This window comes from Mesocricetus auratus, unplaced genomic scaffold (assembly GCF_017639785.1).
Source record: "Mesocricetus auratus isolate SY011 unplaced genomic scaffold, BCM_Maur_2.0 Super-Scaffold_100008, whole genome shotgun sequence".
NCBI classification, from domain to species: Eukaryota; Metazoa; Chordata; class Mammalia; order Rodentia; family Cricetidae; genus Mesocricetus; species Mesocricetus auratus.
The window spans coordinates 56,946,572-56,967,188 of NW_024429192.1; the positions used below are offsets into that span (position 1 = coordinate 56,946,572).

A 20,617-nucleotide genomic window follows, 5' to 3' on the forward strand; every position below is an offset into this window, starting at 1 on the left:
AAAGTAGAAATGACTGTGGCATGTATACATGGATACATATGATTTTTGAAGCCTAGGTTAATTAGCATATGTAAACTACTCAAGCCTGGCTTGTTGGTACTAGGGTTAGGTTGTTACAGAGCATCCAGAAGTCCCTGCAGACTGTACCACCGGTAGTGTTCATATGTGTTCAGCAGTTCCTCAGTCCTGGGGAAAGTTAAGGCACACACTTTCTGTGTCATTCCAAAATTCTGGGAATGCTGATATTAGACTGGTGTTCATAGGAAAATTCAAGCTGCTTCCATGCTCAAAAATGTTTTGCGGTTGGGCTGGGGAACGGGTCCGTTAAGTGTGGAACAGTCACAACAAACAAAAAAAGAAAGAAGTGGTCACTAAGGGCTGACATTCTGAGTTCCTATCTGATTGTTAGTTAATGTAATTAAGCAGAAACTAGTGGGGATCATCTGGGAGATGTCCCAAGGGATGGAAGCACCGGTAAGAGCTTTAAAAGGGCTGGTATTTCATGGGAATGAAAGAACAGAAGCATTCAGAAGACCACAAAGAAAGCAGGTCAGAGACACCTTCTAGAGCTACATTGTCCAATTTGTTGGTAGCTACATGAGGTTCTGAGGACTTGAAATGAAGCTAGTTCAAACTGGGATATGCTCCTGCTTCACACACCAGGTTTCAAAGGCACAGTAACCCCCCCCCACGCACACACCCGCTGCCCAAAAATAATATGTTATGTGGAGCACGTGGATTCTACCATGGACAACATGTTAGAATGGAGATAATATTTTGCAGATAGTTATTGTGTTAAGTACTATATATTGCGCTTTTGCATCTTTCTGTTTTTTTTTATGGAAACTGGGGAAATGACGTCATGCTAACTATAACAGATTACTTGGACTTTGAAGGGAGGAGGGCGAAGAATCGAATGCACCTGCTCTTTTTGTTTGGGGAGACAGAGGGAATAGATGGACTGGTTCAGGCTAAGGGGAGATCAAGATCATTGGGAAAAAATTTAGGACATCAGGGACCCAGTGAACTACAATTTCCTCCCAAAATCTCTTCCGTGGTATGTCTACAGGTGTTCTCGGGACCCTGTATCCCTCAGGGACCCGAATCCATCTAAAACCACAACTTGGTTCTCAACAACCAAGAACTGAGAGCTAGGTCCAGCTGGTCCTATTCCATCAGCCTGCCCAAGTGGCCTGCAGCCTCCAAGCAAGCAAGACTTTGAGGCTTCCAAGGGGCTTCCTATGACCCCTCCCGGCCATAGGGAAGGGAAGATCAATGTTCATCTGAAGCCAAGCCTGGGACCAGTGTGGTCCAGGCAAACTGAAGACTATGAAGCCCTCGCAGAGGCCTAGCAAAGCCTGGGGTTCCCAAAGAGTGTCTTGGGTGATTCCTCCTAGGACTGGGGGGTAAACAGAAACCAAGCAGAAGAAGGTTCCACCCTCGTGTTTGCAATGTGGATGGAGCCATGGGTTAGGTTTTCTCTCTGTGTGTCTTTTACAAGCATACATATTCTAGGTGCTCTTGAGTGAAAAAAAAAAGTAAAAATAAATGGGACACTGAGAATGTCCCTTGGCAGGGGCTGGAGATGGATTTTTATTTGGGCAGCCAGGGCCCTTTCTGAGAGAGTGACATGAATATCAAAAATTTTGATGCTACCTTTCATCAGGTCACTAAGTACACACTATTTGTACTCTGGGCCCTATTTAAAGAGTCTTTCCAAAAGGCCTTGCTAAGTACTATGGGAGAACACAAAAGAAATCACAGTCAAAGAGCATAAGGACGGTGGTTGTGTGGAATTTGGGTTTTGGCACCTTGCTTGAAGGTGGATTGTTCCAGTAGCTCAGATAGGCTGTGCACAGTGTCCCACCGTAGTCTCAACACTGGGCCAATCACCTGAACCTGGGAGGTCAAGGCCAGCCTGGGCAACACAGGAAGGTCCCATGTCAGGAAAGAAGGGAGACAAGCTCACGTGGAATCCTTTGCTCTTTGAACCCCCAAGCATCTGTGTTCTCTGGCCACCAAGGGTCTTGACCTCAGTCTCTGAAACTGTCAACATGTGCCCTGAACACCACAGCAGATAACCACTCTTTCTATAGAAGATATCCGTAGCAGATTCCCATTCACTGACTCCCACTCTGGCCTTTTCTGGCCATCTTGAGCTCCTGTCCTGAGGTCTCACCATCCACTGCTGCTGTCTCTTGCAGCATTCCCCCCCCACACACACACACACTAGTCATGACCCACATCACAGTTGTATCCAAACACTCCTCTTTGGGTAAGTTGTAGATCTGACTGTGGGTCATTGTTTGAAGTCAGTTCTGAGATCTTGCCCATTCCCTAGTCTATAAAAGGTTATAGAAGCCAGAGATAGGCTAGAGACATGGCATAGAGGTTGAGAACACTGACTACTCTTCCAGAGGACTGGAGTTGGATTCCCAGCACCTATGTGGCAGTTCACAACTATCTGTAACTCCAGTTCTAGGGTCTGTGACACCCTCTTCTGTCCTCCATAGGCACTGAATGCATGTGGCAGACAGACATGCTTGCAGGTAGAACACCTTACACATAAATAATAACAATAAAGATTAAAAAATTTAAAAAAGAAACTAGAGATAACCCTGCTCATTTACTTGGGTTCTGCTGGGGGCAGAAACCCTTGTAAAGTTTTTTTCAACCTTTCTAATTTTTTATCTTCCGTTTCTTTTGTGATTCTGTTTAGAAATTATGCCCTTCCCCCATTTAACTTTCAGCCTATCTACCAAATAGTGCTTCCAGTTTAGAGTGTCAGCAGACAGGCCTGCTGGAGTGACTGCATCTCTCCTCACATAGCTAGTGATCCAGCTCAGTCCCAGGGAGGTGGTCAGGTCTAAATTTAACTCTGACCCTTCTGCCAGCTAGGCAAGCCAGAGCTGTGAGAGAAAAAACAGAGCTGGACTGTTCCCAGGGTATGTGTATGTGTGGGAGGTAGAAGAGAAGGTGGGTGAGCCTTCCCAACAGCCTAACCAGCCCTGGGAGAAGATGAGGAGGAGGTCAGGGTGGGGAGAGACATCACAAGAGACTGTTGGCCTTTATCCTAGCTTGGCTGGGTCCCTTAGAGAAAGTCTCCACATTCTCCACCCTCTCAGATTCTTCCCTTTGTAAAGTGTCAGCGACATAACTTACTGGATTTGTAATTGCCATGGCCACTTGCCAAACATTATGCCAACAATTATGTGTTCACCTTTGTCTCTTAATCCAAAGACAACTGGTTCCAGGTTAACGAGATACAACCTGCTCATTGTGCTGTGTTGATAGGTTGCTGGCTTGAATCTTTATTTACTTGGCATCTTCTTCGGGGTCAGTGGGTACATACGGCAGGACCAATGTCTCAAGTCCAGTTTGTAGAATGGCTTTGCCAAGTCAGGCACTGCAAATGTGACTGCAAAGCATTGCAGCCAATTTAGTTTGTTAATTTCGCTCAATGCGATTTAGCCACATTTGCCATTTGTAAGGATAGTTACATTTAGCACTGAGTGCTGTAACAGGCGGATGTATGGTGTGTCCAAAGTGGGGTCAGACTATGACTCAAACGGTGTCATCTTTGTGTGATTTCTGACAGATGCTTAGAATGCCGTTACTGGGATAAATTGGAGGAGCTGTGTTGAGTTCTTGTGTCTTTACAAAGTATCCTCACTGGAAATTAAGAGGGGGAAAAAAAAACCACAGAGCTTTTGTGAGGAAGTGCCTGGCTAGTGTCACAAGTGGACTTGATAGGTCAGCCAGCTCTCTGAGGCTTGTCTGTCTTTTTTTTTTTTTTTTTGTAAAACAGCTAATAATCATGGATAATTCTTCTTTTGGTTCAAGCCTTTAAAATCCAGAAGGCTCAAACTCTGTTTCTTCCTACATTAATGTTCCCTAAGTATGCCACCTTTGTTCAGTTACCTGACTTCTGTATGCCACTTTCTTTCATGGCCTGCTTTAGAGACCATTGTCAGTTGTGTGGATTCAGGTGAACATACATAGTTCCTGGTTCCACAGCACATAGGATGCACTCAGCAAACGCTGGATTGACGGGGGTAGTGTTCTCCCCATTGCTGGAAGTTTCTTGTCTTTACATGGCCTTAATTCCAAAGGAACTCTTAAGTGGGGTGGAGGTAGACAAGTGAGCATTTCTCAAAGCGTTCACGGAGACAAGCACAGGATATAGGTCCTCAGTATGGATCTTCTGCCTAATCTTTGGTCCATAGGAGGCTCTCCATTGTTGATCTGTAGCTCTTGGGCTGTTGGTCCACAGGAGACTCTCCATTGTTGATCTGTAGCTCTTGGGCTGTTGGTCCATAGGAGACTCTCCATTGTTGATCTGTAGATTTTGTGCTGTTGGGCCATAGGAACCACTCCATTGTTGATCTGTTCATCTTGGGCTGTTGGTCCGTAGGAGGCCCTCCATTGTTGATCTATAGATCTTGGACTGATTCGAGGTGAAGGTTTCTCCTCAGAAAGGTCTCCTCTCAAATCCTGGAGATCTATGGATTGGATTTTTTTCTGATTTTCTTCTTTTCATGTGTTTGTATATGTGGTCTGTGTGCATATGTTTGTATGTTCACTTATGTATGAATGTATGTGTGTGCACATTCATGTGGAGGCCCAAAGTTGATGTTCGGACTCTTCCTGCATAGCTCTCAACCAGGCTCTTTAAGGACAGGACCTCTCAATCAAACCCAGAATTTGCTGATACCGTAGTCTAAGGATCCTATCTGTATCCCCTGAGACTGGAATTGTAGGTGGGCTGCCATGCTTGCATGGCATTTGTATGGATTTTGGGGACCCAAGCTCCAGTCCTCACGCTTGCAAGGCAGGCTGTTTAACTGCTGAGCCATCTCCCCACCCCTGGGTTGGATTCCTTAAGCAGTTTTTTTGGCAAGCCACTACTAAGACCCATCATTTGTTCATTGTGTGTGATTACTCTGTATTCATGTTCAAGATCCTCTAAAATGCATTCCTTTAATTACTATGGTTATCGTCTTGGCTCTGGTAAATATCTGACCTGCCATTTACATCTATTTAATTTCTGTTCTGTCATAGCAGCCAACTAAGGGCTTTTTATATTTAATAAGCACATTTCTCACTTTTACACACACACACACACACACACACACACACAAAACCAAAAACTTGGTTCTTTGTGTAAATGTACTAGGCTTAAATGAGTTTTTGTTGTTGTTTTTAGACAAGGTTTCATTATGTAGCACTGGCAGGTCTGGAACTCTTTGTAGATCAGGCCTGCCTCAAACTCACAGAGATCTACCTGTCTCTGTCTCCTGAGATTAAAGGCGTGCTTTTTGAAGTTCCTTTACAGGACTTCATGTTCAGTGGGAAGGAAGAGGTTCCGATTTCCTTGGTGCCATCTAATTTGTGTCACATCCTCCTCCTTGAACCAATCCTTGTAACTCAGAAGATTAAATATCTGTGTTACTGTAGGACTCACTGCTAGTGTAGAGACTGAACAGGCAGGGTTTCAACTCTCGAAGCTCTGGAGGAAGTCTGGAGCGCTCTTATGAAGAGCAGATATGCTAGGGAGACAGCTAGCAGATAGATGTCCTCTACGGCAAATGTCAATTTGGGTCTGATGTTTAGGAACCACTGAAACATGCCCTTGTGAAGTAGGGTCTTGGTCTTGAAGGGGCGGGAATGGTACCTGGGTTAAGATGGAGCTTTCTTAGCAAAGACAGACAACAATCTATGATTTGTGACTGCAGTATCTCTTGCCCTTTGGCTTTTGGGGTTCAGCCTACACGTTTCACAGGCAAGAACGAGGCTCAGAGACATGGAACTATTCTCCCCAGAGCTGGTGGCTAAGTGAGTTGAGTCTTTGCTTCTCAGTAGCCTCCTCCTTCTCCCATTTACCCTGATGCCTCAACTGAATTCCAGCCTTAAGTTCCTTTGTTTTTTATTATTACAGTGGAATTGTATTAGTAAAGTTCCCTGTTGTCTTCTTTTTAGCCCTAGGATGGGGTAGCACTTCCAGAAGTATCTGTAAGTGTGTGCCACCAAAGCTTTAAACATAAGCATTGCCTGGTACACACACACACACATACACACACACACACACACACACACACACTCACTTTTATACCCTAAATAGCACAGGCCTAGAAATGTTTGTCTACTTTTGCCAACATCTGACTGTGATTATCTTTAACCACAGTCACACTTGTTTATCTCTTAAAATAGTAGTGAGTCTCTTGAGGAGGCAGTGTCAATCTGTCACAGTCTTCCCAGAGACCTGACTGCTCTACCTGCTCTCTCCAGCAGCACTGACAACAAGGAGTCTGTTTCTTTCCTAGGAAAATGACCTGGAGGCCAGTTGTGTCAGCATGATGGACCCAGCCTCTGTGTGTGTGTGTGTGTGTGTGTGTGTGTGTGTATGTGTGTGTGTGTGTGTTACTGGGGCAGAACCCAGAACACAGACACACACGCACACACACAAAAGATAACATTTGTGTTCATGCTTTGAGGTTCTGCCTCAGAGAAAGTTTTCTTATATGTTAGTCTGTTGGGTGCTTTACTTTGAATTAAAATTGCCACATTTTTTTTATCTTTATGTATTTGTGTACCTGATGTGTGTTCATGTATATGTGTGTGCACCCCTTTATATTTCTAAGGGCAAACGCACATGTGACACACATTTGGAGGTCAGAGGGTAGCCTCAGGTGTCTGTCCTGTCCTCAGTGTCCACCTTGTTTGAAACAAGGTCTTTGTGCTGTCTGCTGTTACACATAGCAGCTCAAGCCTCCCACACTCACTGGAATTGCATTGTTATTGTGCTTGACTCTGTATGGGTTCTAGGGGTTTGAACTCAGGTCCTTATGCATGTGCAGCCAGCATTTCCATTTCTCCAGCTCAATTCACCACACTTTGGCTCTGAACTTGATAAAGATAAAAGAAAGGAATAAGGCCAGGCGTTGGTGGCGCACACCTTTAATCCCAGCACTCAGGAGGCAGAGGCAGGCAGATCTCTGTAAGTTCGAGACCAGCCTGGACTACCAAGGGAGTTCCAGGACAGCCTCCAAAGCCACAGAGAAACCCTGTCTCGAAAAAACCAAAAAAATAAAAAAAAAAAACAAAAAAAGAAAGGAATAAAGTGACCTTGCCCTACAGTTCATATCTGCCCCCCTGCCAACCCCAACAATGCATCACCCAAGACGAATAGCAGCTGTATTTGTGAGGGTCTTCCTGCAAGCCTTATCAGTAGGACACAGGAAATGAGCACATGTGGGTCTGTTTTGGGTGCCTTAGAATTAGATTCCGTACTGAGATCCCTTTTTTGAAATCAGGGTGATGTGGGTGGCAGACTAAAAGGCCCCGTTAAGGGCCCTGAATGAGTAAGAGCCAGGACTGCCTTTCTGCCTGCCAGGCTTCTCTGTGGCTGGTGCCTTCTGGAGTGTGGAAGTCACTGGCCTTTGAGCCCTGGAAGGAGCCTTTCTTGATGCCACTGTTGAACTATTTCTGTTCCCAAACCACAAAGTCTGTTTCTGCATAGCCTTGTGATAGAAGATTTTAAAGTTGAGGTGCCTAATGGTAGAAAATAGGTCTGGGAGTTGGATATTTCAGATGAGCTCATAAAAGCCCTATAAATATTTTTTATGATTCTTAAAATGAATTATTCCATTAAATAAAGTGACCAGGTACTGTGCAATTTCCATTTTATTGGGTTGAAAAAGTTCAGACCTCTTCCTAATTCAAAGTTTGATCGAGGTATTTTTAAATTCATTTTCTATGGAGAGATAATAGGTGCATTAAGATACTTTCATTCCTTTGTGGTCTTTGATCTGAATGGAGCCCCAAACCATGTAAGGCATAGACTTTGAAGCACTACAGACATTGGCCCTGACATTTGCTGACCCCGTGATCCACATGACACTCTTCATGTCAGTCTCAGTGGTAAAAATGGGCAAATACTATCAACCATGTACACAGAGTGTTTTCAGTTGAGACAAGAATGGGACTGGAGTGCTAAGCATGTCTACATGTTGTATGTTCTCAACACAGGATAGCACATGAGTTAGTAGAGACAGCACTAATGGTTGCACAACATTTTTTTTAACACCACTGAATTGTACATTGCTTTAAGACTGGTTAAAATGCCAGGTGGTGGTGGCACATGCCTTTAATCCTGGAACTCAGGTGGCAGATTTTTTAATTTGAGGCAGATTGAGTTCCAGGATAGCCATGGCTACACAGTGAAACCCTGTCTTCAAAAACAAGAACAAACAACACACAAAGACTGGTTAAAATGATGATTATTTTTGTTTTTCTTTTTTTTAAATGATGATTTTAAGGTATGTGTATCTTACTATAATTTATATTAACAAAATATAACTTAACAGACACAATACTTTAAAATGCAGTTTATTAAAGTAGTCTATTAACACTTAAATGAGAAAGGCTAAGCATTCGGTGGTAGCCCATACCTTTAATACCAGCACTCAGGAAGCAGAGGATCTCTGAGTTCGAGGCCAGTCTGGCCTACAGAGTGAATTCCAGGACAGCCAGGGCTATACAGAGAAATCCTGTCTCCTATCTCAGGGAAAAAGAAAAGAAAGAAAGAAAGAAAGGAAGGAAGGAAGGAAGGTAGGAAGGAAGGAAGGAAAGAAAGAAAGAAAGGAAAGAAAGAAAGGAGAGATGAGAAGGAATTTGACCAGATATGCCAAGTCAGTGGATTCTAAGTATGTGATTTTTTAATCAAGGTGTGTGCGTGTGTGTGTGTGTGTGTGTGTGTGCGTGTGTGTGTGTGTGCGCGTGTGTGTGTGTGTGTATTTGGGCGTGTGCTGCAGTGTGTATGGAGGTCAGAGAACAATCTCAGGTGTCCATCCTCACCTTCCACGGTGTTGGAGACAGGCTCTTCTGTTCACCATGTACACCCCTAAGAGTTCTGTGAGCTCCTAGAGTGTGGATTCTGGGAATCTCAACTCAGGTCCTCATGCTTGTGTGTGTGTGTGTGTGGTTTTTTTTTAATGCTTCATTAAGCTTTTCTGATTTTCCAAAATTCCTGCAATAAAAATTGCTTTTATAACTATAAAAGCTTAAGTGGATAAGAGTATAATGATGTCATAAAACGAGGACAGATTCCCACACTTTCAGGCAGTCTCCAGGCTCTGTCCTTCTCGGTGCACTGGGCTATCTCACAGGGCTGAGAGATGTGCATCACAAGTATAACCCCTCCCTGTCCTGGTCCTGAACGGACCGCACCTTAGTCATTTGTGTACCATTTTCATAGCCACTATACCGAGGAAGTTGTGCAGGACAGTGCAGGTAGTTCTTTCAGTTCTCCACCCCCCAAAGTGCCATGCTGTAGTTTCCTCCTTCTTACTGAGTTTTGGTACTCTAGGTTATTTTAGGCGCCATGTATTTGTTAGAACCTATGTACCCAAGGACCTTAAAATGTTTTTGTTTAGATTTATTTTTTGTGTGTTGTATCCCTGTGCGTGCATGTGTCTTTGTGCCTGTGTATCTGTGTGAGTGTATGATGCACACATGTACATGAAGAGGCCAGAGGGTGCAGAGCTTGGATCTGGAGTCCCAAGGTGGCTGTGCACTGCCTCATGTAAGTCCTGGGAGGGGAACTAACACAGATCTTCTGCAAGAGCAGCAAGTGTTCTTAGCTGCCGAGCCACCTCTCCAGCCCCCAGGGGGCTTTCTAAGCTCCTGTTATTCACCCACGATACGATCTGTTAGAACACTTGAGAGCAAAGTAGTGGCCACAGCAGTTGGTTCTGCCTCTAGTCCCATCCATTCCTTTATGTACAAGTGCACTCTCCTTAGCCCTAAGTGTACATCCATGCACACACATGTACCTAAGTACATAAACACAGTGGTGTCCTTGCCACTGCTTTTAGACTTTACTAGGAAACCTACCTCTGGTTACTCTCTTATATTGTTTCAACCCCCTGCCAACTGATGCAGTTGTTCAAAATCTATTACAGAACTTAAATGTAATGAAATTTGAACAGTTGTCGAAAGCATACAGAGAAACAAAATCACATTAGGGCATTCCCAGGCCCTTAAACTTTAGCCACAAATGATAGTTAGCCTGGAATGTCTCTTGTCTTTGACGGGAGTCCTCGTTGGTGACCCTATGGAGCATGAGATCTGTTTAAAAGCTGGAGCCTAAGGTCTCGTTTTCCACTGTCCAGCAATTTCAGTGCTCACGCAGCATGGTGTAGTCACTTAGCTAGGAGAATGTACAGCAGGTTGTATGACTGTGCTTCTTCCTAACCTGTCCCGTGGTCTTGTCTCTTAAAAATTTGGTCTATAAAAGATGAAGCTTGAAAGTTCTTTGATGTTCCTACTAGAAAATATTTTTCCTAGCATTTCAAGTAAGGTAAGTTATACTTTCAAACCATATCATTCCGTAAGAAGTCCCAGATGAATGAACTCCATGCAAATGTGATAGACAGTGTATAGAGGGAGTTACTAAAGACAGGATAGGAAAAATGCTTATAACCTATATGATAGATAAAAGGTTAATATCTAAACTGCATAGAATTCTTATATATCAGTAAAAGAGTAAGAGCCATCTAGCGCACAAAACTTAGGGAGTAAGACTAATGGGGCAATAATCTGGAGATGTGTCTCACTGGCAGAAGATTTACATGGTATGGGTGAGGCCCTGGGTCCTACCTGCAACATGAAGAAGGACAATAAACTTTTAAAAAGTTTTTTACTAAATATTTTTATTAAAATTTTTTAAAATTATGTGTATGTGTGTTTTACCTGCATGTACATCTGTGCACCACATGTGTACAATGTCCATGGCCAGAAAAGGCTGTCAGATCCCCTAGATCTAGAGTTAGAGATGTAGGCAGCCCAGTGTGTGCTGGTTATCAAGCCCTGGTCCTTTGAAAGAACAGCCTTAACCACTGAGCCATCTCTCCAGCCCTGACCACTTTTGAAAAGATAATATAAATAGCATTCAGAAAAAGGCAAATAAAAACAGGTTATTTTCCATCCTTATGCCAGTAGGAGTATGATTTGAAATCATTTTTCTAAATGATTTTAGAGGACCAATTGACAGAATATTAAAAAAAAGCTGAATTAGCTCAAGCACAGAGGGCTTATCTAGCACAGAGTGTAGACTCACTCCTCAGTGCAGGAAGGGAAGGGAGGGAGAGATGTCTCTTGGCCCATCAGTACTGAGTCTTGGGCTATAATATAAGGAAGCTCTCTTTGTATTCTTGGTGCCAAAGAGTATCACCTGAGTTTGTGTATTCAATTATTTCTTCAACAGAGAGATGCTAAAAGTGAATGGGATCCCACTGTGTCCCCCTCCCTTCCTGCCTTCCCTCTAGCTCAAGTTCCAGCCTTGGCCCCTGGGAGCTGAGTTCTCTGCTGTGAGCCAGTCTGAGTTGGCATGAAGAGCAGGATCTAACCCTCCCCCTCAATAATGACACCCAAAAGTCTGTCTGTAATTACATTTTAATCATCCCTCCCTGAGGCTTAAAGGTAAAAGGGTTAGTAGAGATGATCTACAGTGGTTCTATTGGCTAGATTAGTGAACTGTAACCCAGCAACTGCATCTGAGCTCCTGGTACCCAGGGCTCCTATGACTGGGTTACCTGCTCTTTCTATTAGGAGGTTGGGAGCAAGTCCCAACCTTGCTGCCATGTAAAGTCCAGGAAAGGTACTCAGTCAATACTCAGGGCACCGAGGGTTTCAGAATTAACCAAGAGGGTCCTCTATCTCTAGAGTGGATATGTAGATCATTCACTCCATAATTACACCATTTCACAGAGAGAGAGAGAAAGAGAGAGGGGGGGATTGGGTTACAGAAACGGAATTTTCTTCTATTTTTTTCCTGTGATGACTACATGCTACTTCTTCAGCACACTCTTCCTGCCCTGCCCTTTAAGTCCTATTCATTTAAGAATTTTCACTGGCTGTGTTCGTAAAGGGTTGTCTAATCTGAAATGGGTGGGAAATGTTAGGAACCAGAAAATCCCTTCCCAAGTTCCCGAGTGTGGCAGAAACTCCCATGTTCATACCTGTCACACCTCTGTCTGAGTTTATTAGTGTGTTTGCACTACCCAGGGTCTGCTCATGCATCTGTGGCCACATGGGACCAGGGAGTTCTGAACAGAATAAGGAGCATCTGGCAGTGGGGGGAGAGAGTGCACCCTCCTGTAACTGCTGTCCTGTGGGGAGGATGGGAGGATCCCATCCCAGCAGGCAGCATGGAGCACAGCAGGCCTGTGGTGAGAACAGAAGCCAGTGTCTTGTGGGCCCAAGGCCTGTGGGCATTTCTATATTGCAACACAGTAGTAGTCATTGTTGCTGTTTATTATCACACAACAGCCTTTCCCTATTGCTTTAAAATCTCAGAGGGAGATGATTCTCATTTTAGAGATGAGGGAACCAGGGTTCAATAAAGGTTCAGAGGAAATCCAGACCTCAAGACAAAGAATTGTCTCACCTCCCACTTGGCTTCAGTTTTCCTCTCCGTGCACATCCACAGACACCTGGGCCTCCTTTTGCTGTCACTGCACACTTAGACAGACATGTTTACTGAGCACTTGCTATGACATTGTCCTGCCCCCAGTGTATGGTTTCAGTTCATGCCACACTCTCTTCTGGTTGCTGTAAGCACAGCCATGGAGCAGACAAAGTCAATGACCTCCCAGAGCTTGCATTCTGGTGAGGACATAAGGACAGGCAAATACTGAATAAATAGGTTCTACAGTAGGTATCTGAAAATATATGGTATCAATGGAACTATTTGAGGATCAGTAGTGTCCCCAGATCAGAGGATTGTTATTATTATTATTTTTAAGTTTTCTCATAGTTCTAAGAGGAGGAACAGGTCATACCTGGCCATGGGAAAAACACCAAGGTTGCACAGGCAGAGAAATAAGGTCAGACCTGAAGTTTAGGGACAAGGCAGGAAAAGCAGGTTTCAAATTGACTTGTTTGAATAACGTCAGCAGGCACTAGAGTGTAAGAGGCTGTCCCTTTCTATCCAGTACCTGGTCCTGGGGTGTTTAAGGTAGGTGCAGAGCTGTCTGGAGAAGTAAGGCTGATAAAGACAGTGATCTGGACATGGGTCTGGATTGGTGGCCTTGCTGAAAAAGGGCACTGGCTTTTATCTTGAGGATCTAGCTAGCTCTGAAAGCAGCCCTCTGCCCAATCAGCAAAGCCCTGGATGTCAAATGGAAGAACAAATATTTGAGAAATAGAGATATAGTTAATAGAGTTGGCTAGGCAGCAGTTCGCACTACAGGGAGAGTGACAGGGAATGGTAGCATGAAGGGTGGGTCATGAGAGGAGGCTTCCTAAGAAGAATGCACTTTAGTAACTATTCTAAGGAAGATGGATGGACTATGCAGATCTGGGGAAGAGCTCTCCAGGAAGGGGGCAAGCAAAGTCAGAGGTGTAATTATAGCTCATTGGCAATATCACCTAATGCTACCAGTGTAGCTTATATTATAGCAGGAAGAAAGGCTGACACATGAGCTGGCTAGGAGCATATATGTATGCCATATATGTATGAGTTCATCATGGAGTTTTTTGTCCAGAAATGAGAGCTACATATCCCAGCCATTCCTATTCATTCATATTTAGAAAGACGTTTCTTCCCATCTCCTTTACCCTTTGCTAGAAGCAAAGGTGATTCTTAGTGGAAAAACAATTCAAATTTAAGAGAAATGTATCTGACTATACAAGAATTCAAGATTATCAATGAAAACTAATCGTATCTCACTGCCTAAGCCAATACCAACCCCTTTTAAACCACACAGTTGGCTTCTTGGTATACTTATGAATTTCTGGTGCCCCACCATGTCTCGCAAAACTCTAGGTCCATTCTCTGCCTCCCTGTCCAACTTCATTTCATGTCCCTTTCATGAATAACTGTGTGCCAGCCCAAGGACTTCCTGTAAGGGACTTGAACTTCCCAAACTCATTGCTGCCTCAGGAGCTTTGTGCAGCTAAGACCCTTAGCAGGAAGCCTCATCCTCCCTTCACATAGCTGGCTCCTCCCTGTCTTTAGGTTAGGTATCATGTCTCAGAAGGACGTCAGCAGCTTCTCATGCTGAAGAAATCATCCATGTTCTCTCCTGCTCCTTTTAACTCTCTAAATATTGTCCAGGATTAGAAGATTTCCTACCTCATTTATTATCTAACTCCATTTAGACCCCTACTCCAACTAGAATGCCATCGAGGATTTTCTCTAGTACACTACTAGAGCCCAGATCAAGAACAGCACCAGGCACATAGGAGTCACTCAATAAGCAGTTGTTGAATGAGCTGATGATGATGCAACATCTTCACACAAAGGTTACTTATTTGTAGACCCAGAGTTCAAATAATAAAAGAGCCATTATAGTGGGCAGAGCCTAGACAACATTAACCCTTAGCCTCTAGAAAGAGGTGCTCCTATGGGAGTGGTCTAGCTGTATGTTACCTCTACAGGGCCACCTGTAGTAATGGACATACTTCACCTAGGTGACTGCATGGGAAGTTAGTGAGAAGGCCTTGCCACCGTTGGGCAAAAGAATCAACGTTGCAGATCAGAGTTTAGGGATCTTTTTTGAAAAATACAGGAATAGCTGGGTGGTGGTGGCTCACGCCTTTAATCCCAGCACTCGGGAGGCAGAGACAGGTGGATCTCTGTGAGTTCGAGGCCAGCCTGGTCTACTGAGAAAGTTCCAAGGACAGCCTCTAAAGCTGCAGAGAAACCCTGTCTTGAAAAGAGGGGGGGTGGAAGAAAGGAAAGGAAGGAAGAAAGAAAGAAAGAAAGAAAGAAAGAAAGAAAGAAAGAAAGAAAGAAAGAAAGAAAGGAAGGAAGGAAGAAAGAGCCAATAAGAATATCTTTAGCATGCTGGGTGGTGGTGGTGTACACCTTTAATCCCAGCACTCTAGGAGGCAGAGGCAGGTGGATCTCTGTGAGTTCCAGACCAGCCTGGTCTACAGATCGAGTTCCAGGACAGCCAGAGCTACACAGAAAAACCCTGTTTTGACAACCCACGCACGTGTGAGCGCACGCGCGCGCACACACACACACACACACACACACACACACACACACACACACATACACGATTGTCTTTAGGAGACTTTTGGTCCTCCATTAAACCACATTATTCTGCCTGCCTAGTATCTAGTTTCTTCTGCATGTCTCACCTATTGATCCTTACAGACAGCCAAGTTTTGACCTTTACCCTAAGTAAATAAGTACCCTAATTCCTAGTAGCTCATTGGGTACCTTCGATGTTTTTTCTGATTAGGAAATACTGCTCACAAATCTTGGGAACTATCTCTTGGCTACAGAGCAAGGTGTCAGTTTGTCTCACCTGCCCCAAGGACAGTAGATACGTGAAGGGGCAGTGTCTAGTCCTGAGTATGATTGGAAGTGACCTTCCCAGAGTCTGAAGGCACCTTCCCAATATTAAGTGTCTGTGACTCAACACTCCTTGTGCCCAAGGCTCATTGCTTACTAGAACAGTTGGGCAATTGGTTCATTGCTATTCACATTCAAAGCCAGCCCTTGAGCCTCTAAGGTTCTTGCCAGTCTGACCTCTCATACTTCCTTGCCACTTCTGCCTTTTACATTTAAATTCAACCTGGGAGGATGGAAACTGCCACTGCCTGCTAGCATCTTCCAATGCTACTTCCATCATTCAGCCTGTGGCTTTCTCAGTGAATCTGTTTCTGCTTGAGACTTAAAGAACACCCGGGGCTGCTCTCTATCAGAGGGTCTTCTCATGTTTATTAATAACAGGAGTAGCTAACTGACCCAGCCAGAACTTTATGCCTCCCCACAAAAGTTCATTTTGTGGGAGTACGTGTGTGTATGTGTGCATGTGTGTATGTGTGTGTATATATACATGCATGCATGCATACATACATACATACATACATACATACATACATACATACATAACATACATATGGTTTTTCAAAACAGGGTTTCTCTGTGTAGCCCAGGCTGCCTGGAACTCATTCTGTAGGCCAGGCCTGCCCCTTCCTCCTGAGTACTAGGATTAAAGGTATGCACCACCACTACCCAGATAACCCAACATCATTTTCAGTGACAGTTTCAAGATCCCCTGAAGAGGCTCATGTTTTGGGTGTAAACCTGAACTCAGGGGCTAGCTTTCAGAAATGTGTGTCACATGTGGAAACTTCAGCTTGACACATTTTGTTTTCCCAAGAGGCTGAAGACTTGAATGTGAGTAGTTTTAAGCAAAACTTGCCAACTTTTAACATCTAATTGCAGGTGTGTGTGTGTGTGTGTGTGTGTGCATGTTGCATGTGTGTGTGTGTGGAGAGCAAGTGTATGATATTCATATATGAAAATGTCATGAAACCCATTATTTTGTAAGCTCATTAAAGGTTATTAATTTTTAAAAATCTAGTTCTAGTTTTTAGTATAATCATAACTTTCCTTATATGTTTTCCTTCTGTTCTCAGTGAAGCAGTAAATTCTCTGCCCTCCTATTTGTGATCAGGGAACTGTCTCATGAATGGAGTTGAGTATCTTATGTCATAATTATGCTCAAACATTATATATAGCTAAGTTGTCATGTAGACGCCCCAGGTTAGGCAAGGCAAAACTGCACAGATTTCGAAAGGCCTCAGCTTCGGGAGTGTGCTGTTTAAGTTGCTGGGTTAGAACACAGTGACAGAGACTGCTTCAGCCAGAGGACCTGAGTTAACAGCCCTAGAAGCGTCAAATCCATACTGTGTGTCTCTGATGTGATATTTGTGAGACTTTGTTTACACATGACACCCTAAATCCAAGCATGAGGAAACATCTGCCAGGCCCAAAGTGAGGGTCATACAGCAATATACTTATTTTGTCCTCATTAAAGGTAAACAGATAGTGATGAGCCTCGCCTGCCTGTAAAGGACATTAGGACAGTTGGTGACATCTGAACAGAGTATGCTAAAGTTCGGCTTTGTTCAGTGTGTTATAACTGTGTAAGAAAACAGCTCCACTCTAAGTAAAAAGTTCATTGAAATATTTGGAAGTAACAGGAAATCTGTGTAATTTATTCTGAGGTCAGAAGAGAGGTGGGATTGGGTGTATAGAGATTCTTTGTATTGGTCTTGCAGCTTTTCTCCAAATCTGAAATTATGTCGGAGTAAAAGACTTTGAAGAGCCACTGCTGGTGGGACCAGTCTTGTGAATCACAGCCCCAGCTGGGCAGGCAGCCATGTGTGGTTTAGCGCTGGCTCTAAGCTCCCAGGAGTGAGGAGGCAGGGACAGGCGCAGGGCACTTGAGTGTAAAGAACCCTGTGCTGTGAAAGGCATCAGAAAGTTGCTTTTCTGCAAGTCCAGGGAGTGAGTCCTAGAGGAGGCCCATGAAAGAAGCATGGAAGAAGTAAAGACTGAAGAATCTCCAATCAGGTGAAGCCAGGAAAGTCTGAACCTTTGCATTTCCTTTTTCCCTGCTTACACACACACACACACACACACACACACACACACACACACACACACACACACACGTATGCACACATGTATGCACACACACACGCACACATACATACACTGTAGATAACAAAAAAAGGACACTGGAAAGAGGCTGTTGTTACCCTTCAACCGGCTACTTTTTCCTCCAAAAGGTCAGTTTTCTCCTTCTTGTCTCTGTTTCCTAGGAGAATTTCCATTTCCGTGGTTCGGTTAAGCAGCACTTAATGACAGCCTTAAGCTTTCCAGTCACCCTTCCTAACTCCTCCCTGTTCCTGCAAAGAAGCTTCTGGGAGTCACTTTGAGCAAGGTTACTACAAAGGGCACATTAGCACCTGAATTAATGCCGGCTTCCCACTGGCTTCTGGGTAGGCTTTCATTGGTGAGTGGCACATCAGCTTAAAATAAATAGACTGTAATATGTCTCCTACTCAGGCCTCTGGTTGTGGGTTTGACCAACAACTCTGATATCAAGATACCATCCTAGGGAGTCTGATTCACGTTTGTATCTTAGACTTGAGTGGAGTGATAGCCAAGATCCATGCAAGCCAAGGACATATTCATAGTAATATGCTAAATGCTGCATTCCCTCTGGAGTCCGCACTCACGTATTAAAAGTTCTGAGAAGTCCCACAGAAAAGAAACCTGTGACTATTTAGGTTGTCTTTAAAAGGGCAATACCTTGGCCATCTTAAGGAACACAGGAAACAGAAGTCTGGGTTGATAACTCCATCGCTAAGTCTCAGAGTCAGGAACCACACTGACAATGACTTTTCCTTAGAGGTCTTTGGTCCTAAAAATACCCACACTCCAATGATTTATCTTTTCTTGCCCTTCACTGTTCATCACTGGCCATGTACTGACTGAAAATTTGTGCACAGGGTGCAAAGATGGGAAATAAATGCATCTGTCCTCATGGGCATTCCTCAGCAAGGTAACTGTAAACTAGCATGGAACAAACATGCTATCAGAGAAAAGGACAATGGCCAGGTTTAATTGTTCGGTTTCAGATGAGCAGACAGCTAAAGAGTAAGATGAGCCAGGAGAAACGCAGCATGGTTGGTACATTGGCCTGAGCAATTAGATCAGAAAGGAGTGTTCATATGGAATAGTGACTTTCAAACTTGAGATGCAACCAAATCCCGTGACAAGCCACCACCATAGCTTCTGACCTACCACAGGACCTGAGACTTTCCATCTCTGCTCAGTTCCTAGTTGGTACTGATAGCACTTGCCTAAAGGCCATAGTGAGAACCTCCTGTTACCAGTGCTCAAGGAAGCACTCCAGCTTGACCAAGTAGCTGAAATGACAGGGTCTGGGTGATCAGGTCAGGAACAGTAACTGAACAAGGTGGGTGGTTTTGCCATAGTAGCAGGGGCATGTCCGATGGGTGCAGAGAGGCCAGTCCAGAGACTGCCATGGAGTTGATCCAAGTGGATTGAATGATTTGGAGGAGGGCAGTGACAGAAGCAACTCAAGGAAGACGCTAGTGCAGAAATCTTTGTGACGAGCCTGTGATAGGAGACAGACTGAGTTAGCTTTGACAACCTATGGGAGTCATTTGTAGCATGTGATATGACAGGGTTAAACATGATTGTGTGCACACTGTTAAAAAGGAGGGAGGGAAGGTGCTGCTGTGTGACTCAGTAGGATGAGCAGTGCTTTGGAGAGCTTCATCCTTCAGTCTTTGTTATCAAGGGCTTTCATGATATTCATTCTAAGGAACACAAGATGCTATTACCTAGAGCAGCAGTTCTCAACCTTCCCATTGCTGAGACCCTTTAATACAGTTCTTCATGTTGTGGTGACCCCCAACCATAACATTATTTTCTGGTTATTCATAACTATAATTATGCTGTTTTTTAATACAGATTTGTTTATTATTTTATGTTCACTGGTGTTTTGCCTGCATGTATGTCTGTGTGAGGGTGTCAGAAGCCCTGGAACTGGAGTTACGGATATGCATGATCTGCATTGTGGGTGCTGGGAATTGAACCTGGGTCCTTTGGAAAAGATGCCAGTTCTCTTAACCACTGAGCTACCTCTTCAACCCCTAATTTTGCTACTGTTGAATCATAATGTAAATATCTGATATGTGTCCCTAAGGTGTCAGGACCCAGAGGTTGAAAACCACTGATGTGGTGAACCCATTTATTGCTATTGTTATTGTTATTTTTAAAACAAGAAAAACTCTGTATTTTGGTTTTTATGCTAATGTGGTGCACTCTTTGTCATAGAATCATTGCACCATGTTCATTCATTGGCTCATTTGAACAGTTCTTGAGACCCTGAGGCAGTCTGGAAGGAGTGCATGTTCCTTTTCCAGAGTATGTGTCCAGGTCCAGGGGAATGAGTTGGGCGCAGAGGTTGAAGTGATATCTATAATATTTACCCTTGGGGAGCAGCGGAACAGTTCTCACTGGATTCTACCCGATGTGATGGCTCAAGCTTCTAAATGCCCACCACTGGTCAGTAGAGACAGACCTCAACTTACAAAGCCAGCTAGATGGTGTCACAATAAAAAGGAATCTCTATAGCAACACGAACACGTCACGAAGCCTTAAGTTTTAGGACATACTTACTGGGGAAAGGATGGCATTCAGGACCTCTTGAGGACTTTCTTTTCTCCATTTCTGTCTTAGAAATGATACAAGGGAAGCTCAGGCCAAGGAGACCCTGAAGACAAGCAATTGGGAACTTTATCATTGTACCTTGTGCTTGTGGTGGCACCTTGGAAGGAGCCAAAGCATGGGATGGAGGTTAAAAAGATGGATGGACACAGCAGTAGCTGAGGGGAATCTGCATGGGATTAGGACCGAATCCAGGAGCCAGAGGTGTCCACTTCCTTTCTGTGAGGACTGTCAGCAAAGACCGTCCTATAAAGAGTTGACATTACAAAGGGCTGTGGTGGTAGAAGGGTCCTGTGTAGGTGTCACTGCATTCAGAATCAGTTCTGTGGCTTGCATCTGCATTCTGTGGGCCAGAACAGCAAGCAGCACAGGACAAAGGAAGGGGTCACTAAGTGGAAGGGACCTAAGGCAGAACCCAGCACCAAAGATTCAGGGTTCAGAGTGGCCCATGATTTTGTACTTCTATGAGAAAAAACAGATGCCGGCTTGAAATGTATAGGAATTTAAGTATACAACATTAATAAAGACGCCAGGTCTCAA

At 44.0% G+C, this 20,617-nt stretch overlaps 1 protein-coding gene and 1 long non-coding RNA gene across 22 annotated transcripts in view; one reads left to right on the plus strand and one right to left on the minus strand.

Annotated features, from left to right (window-relative positions):
* Kalrn (kalirin RhoGEF kinase) overlaps positions 1–20,617 on the plus strand; it is a 597,009-nt gene that overhangs the window by 495,692 nt on the left and 80,700 nt on the right. The window lies entirely within an intron of this gene.
* LOC121141957 lies at positions 18,420–19,909 on the minus strand. The gene is made up of 2 exons (XR_005878944.1): positions 19,840–19,909; positions 18,420–18,959 (listed from the first exon to the last, which is right to left on the minus strand). It is a non-coding gene; the product is annotated as an uncharacterized LOC121141957 (long non-coding RNA).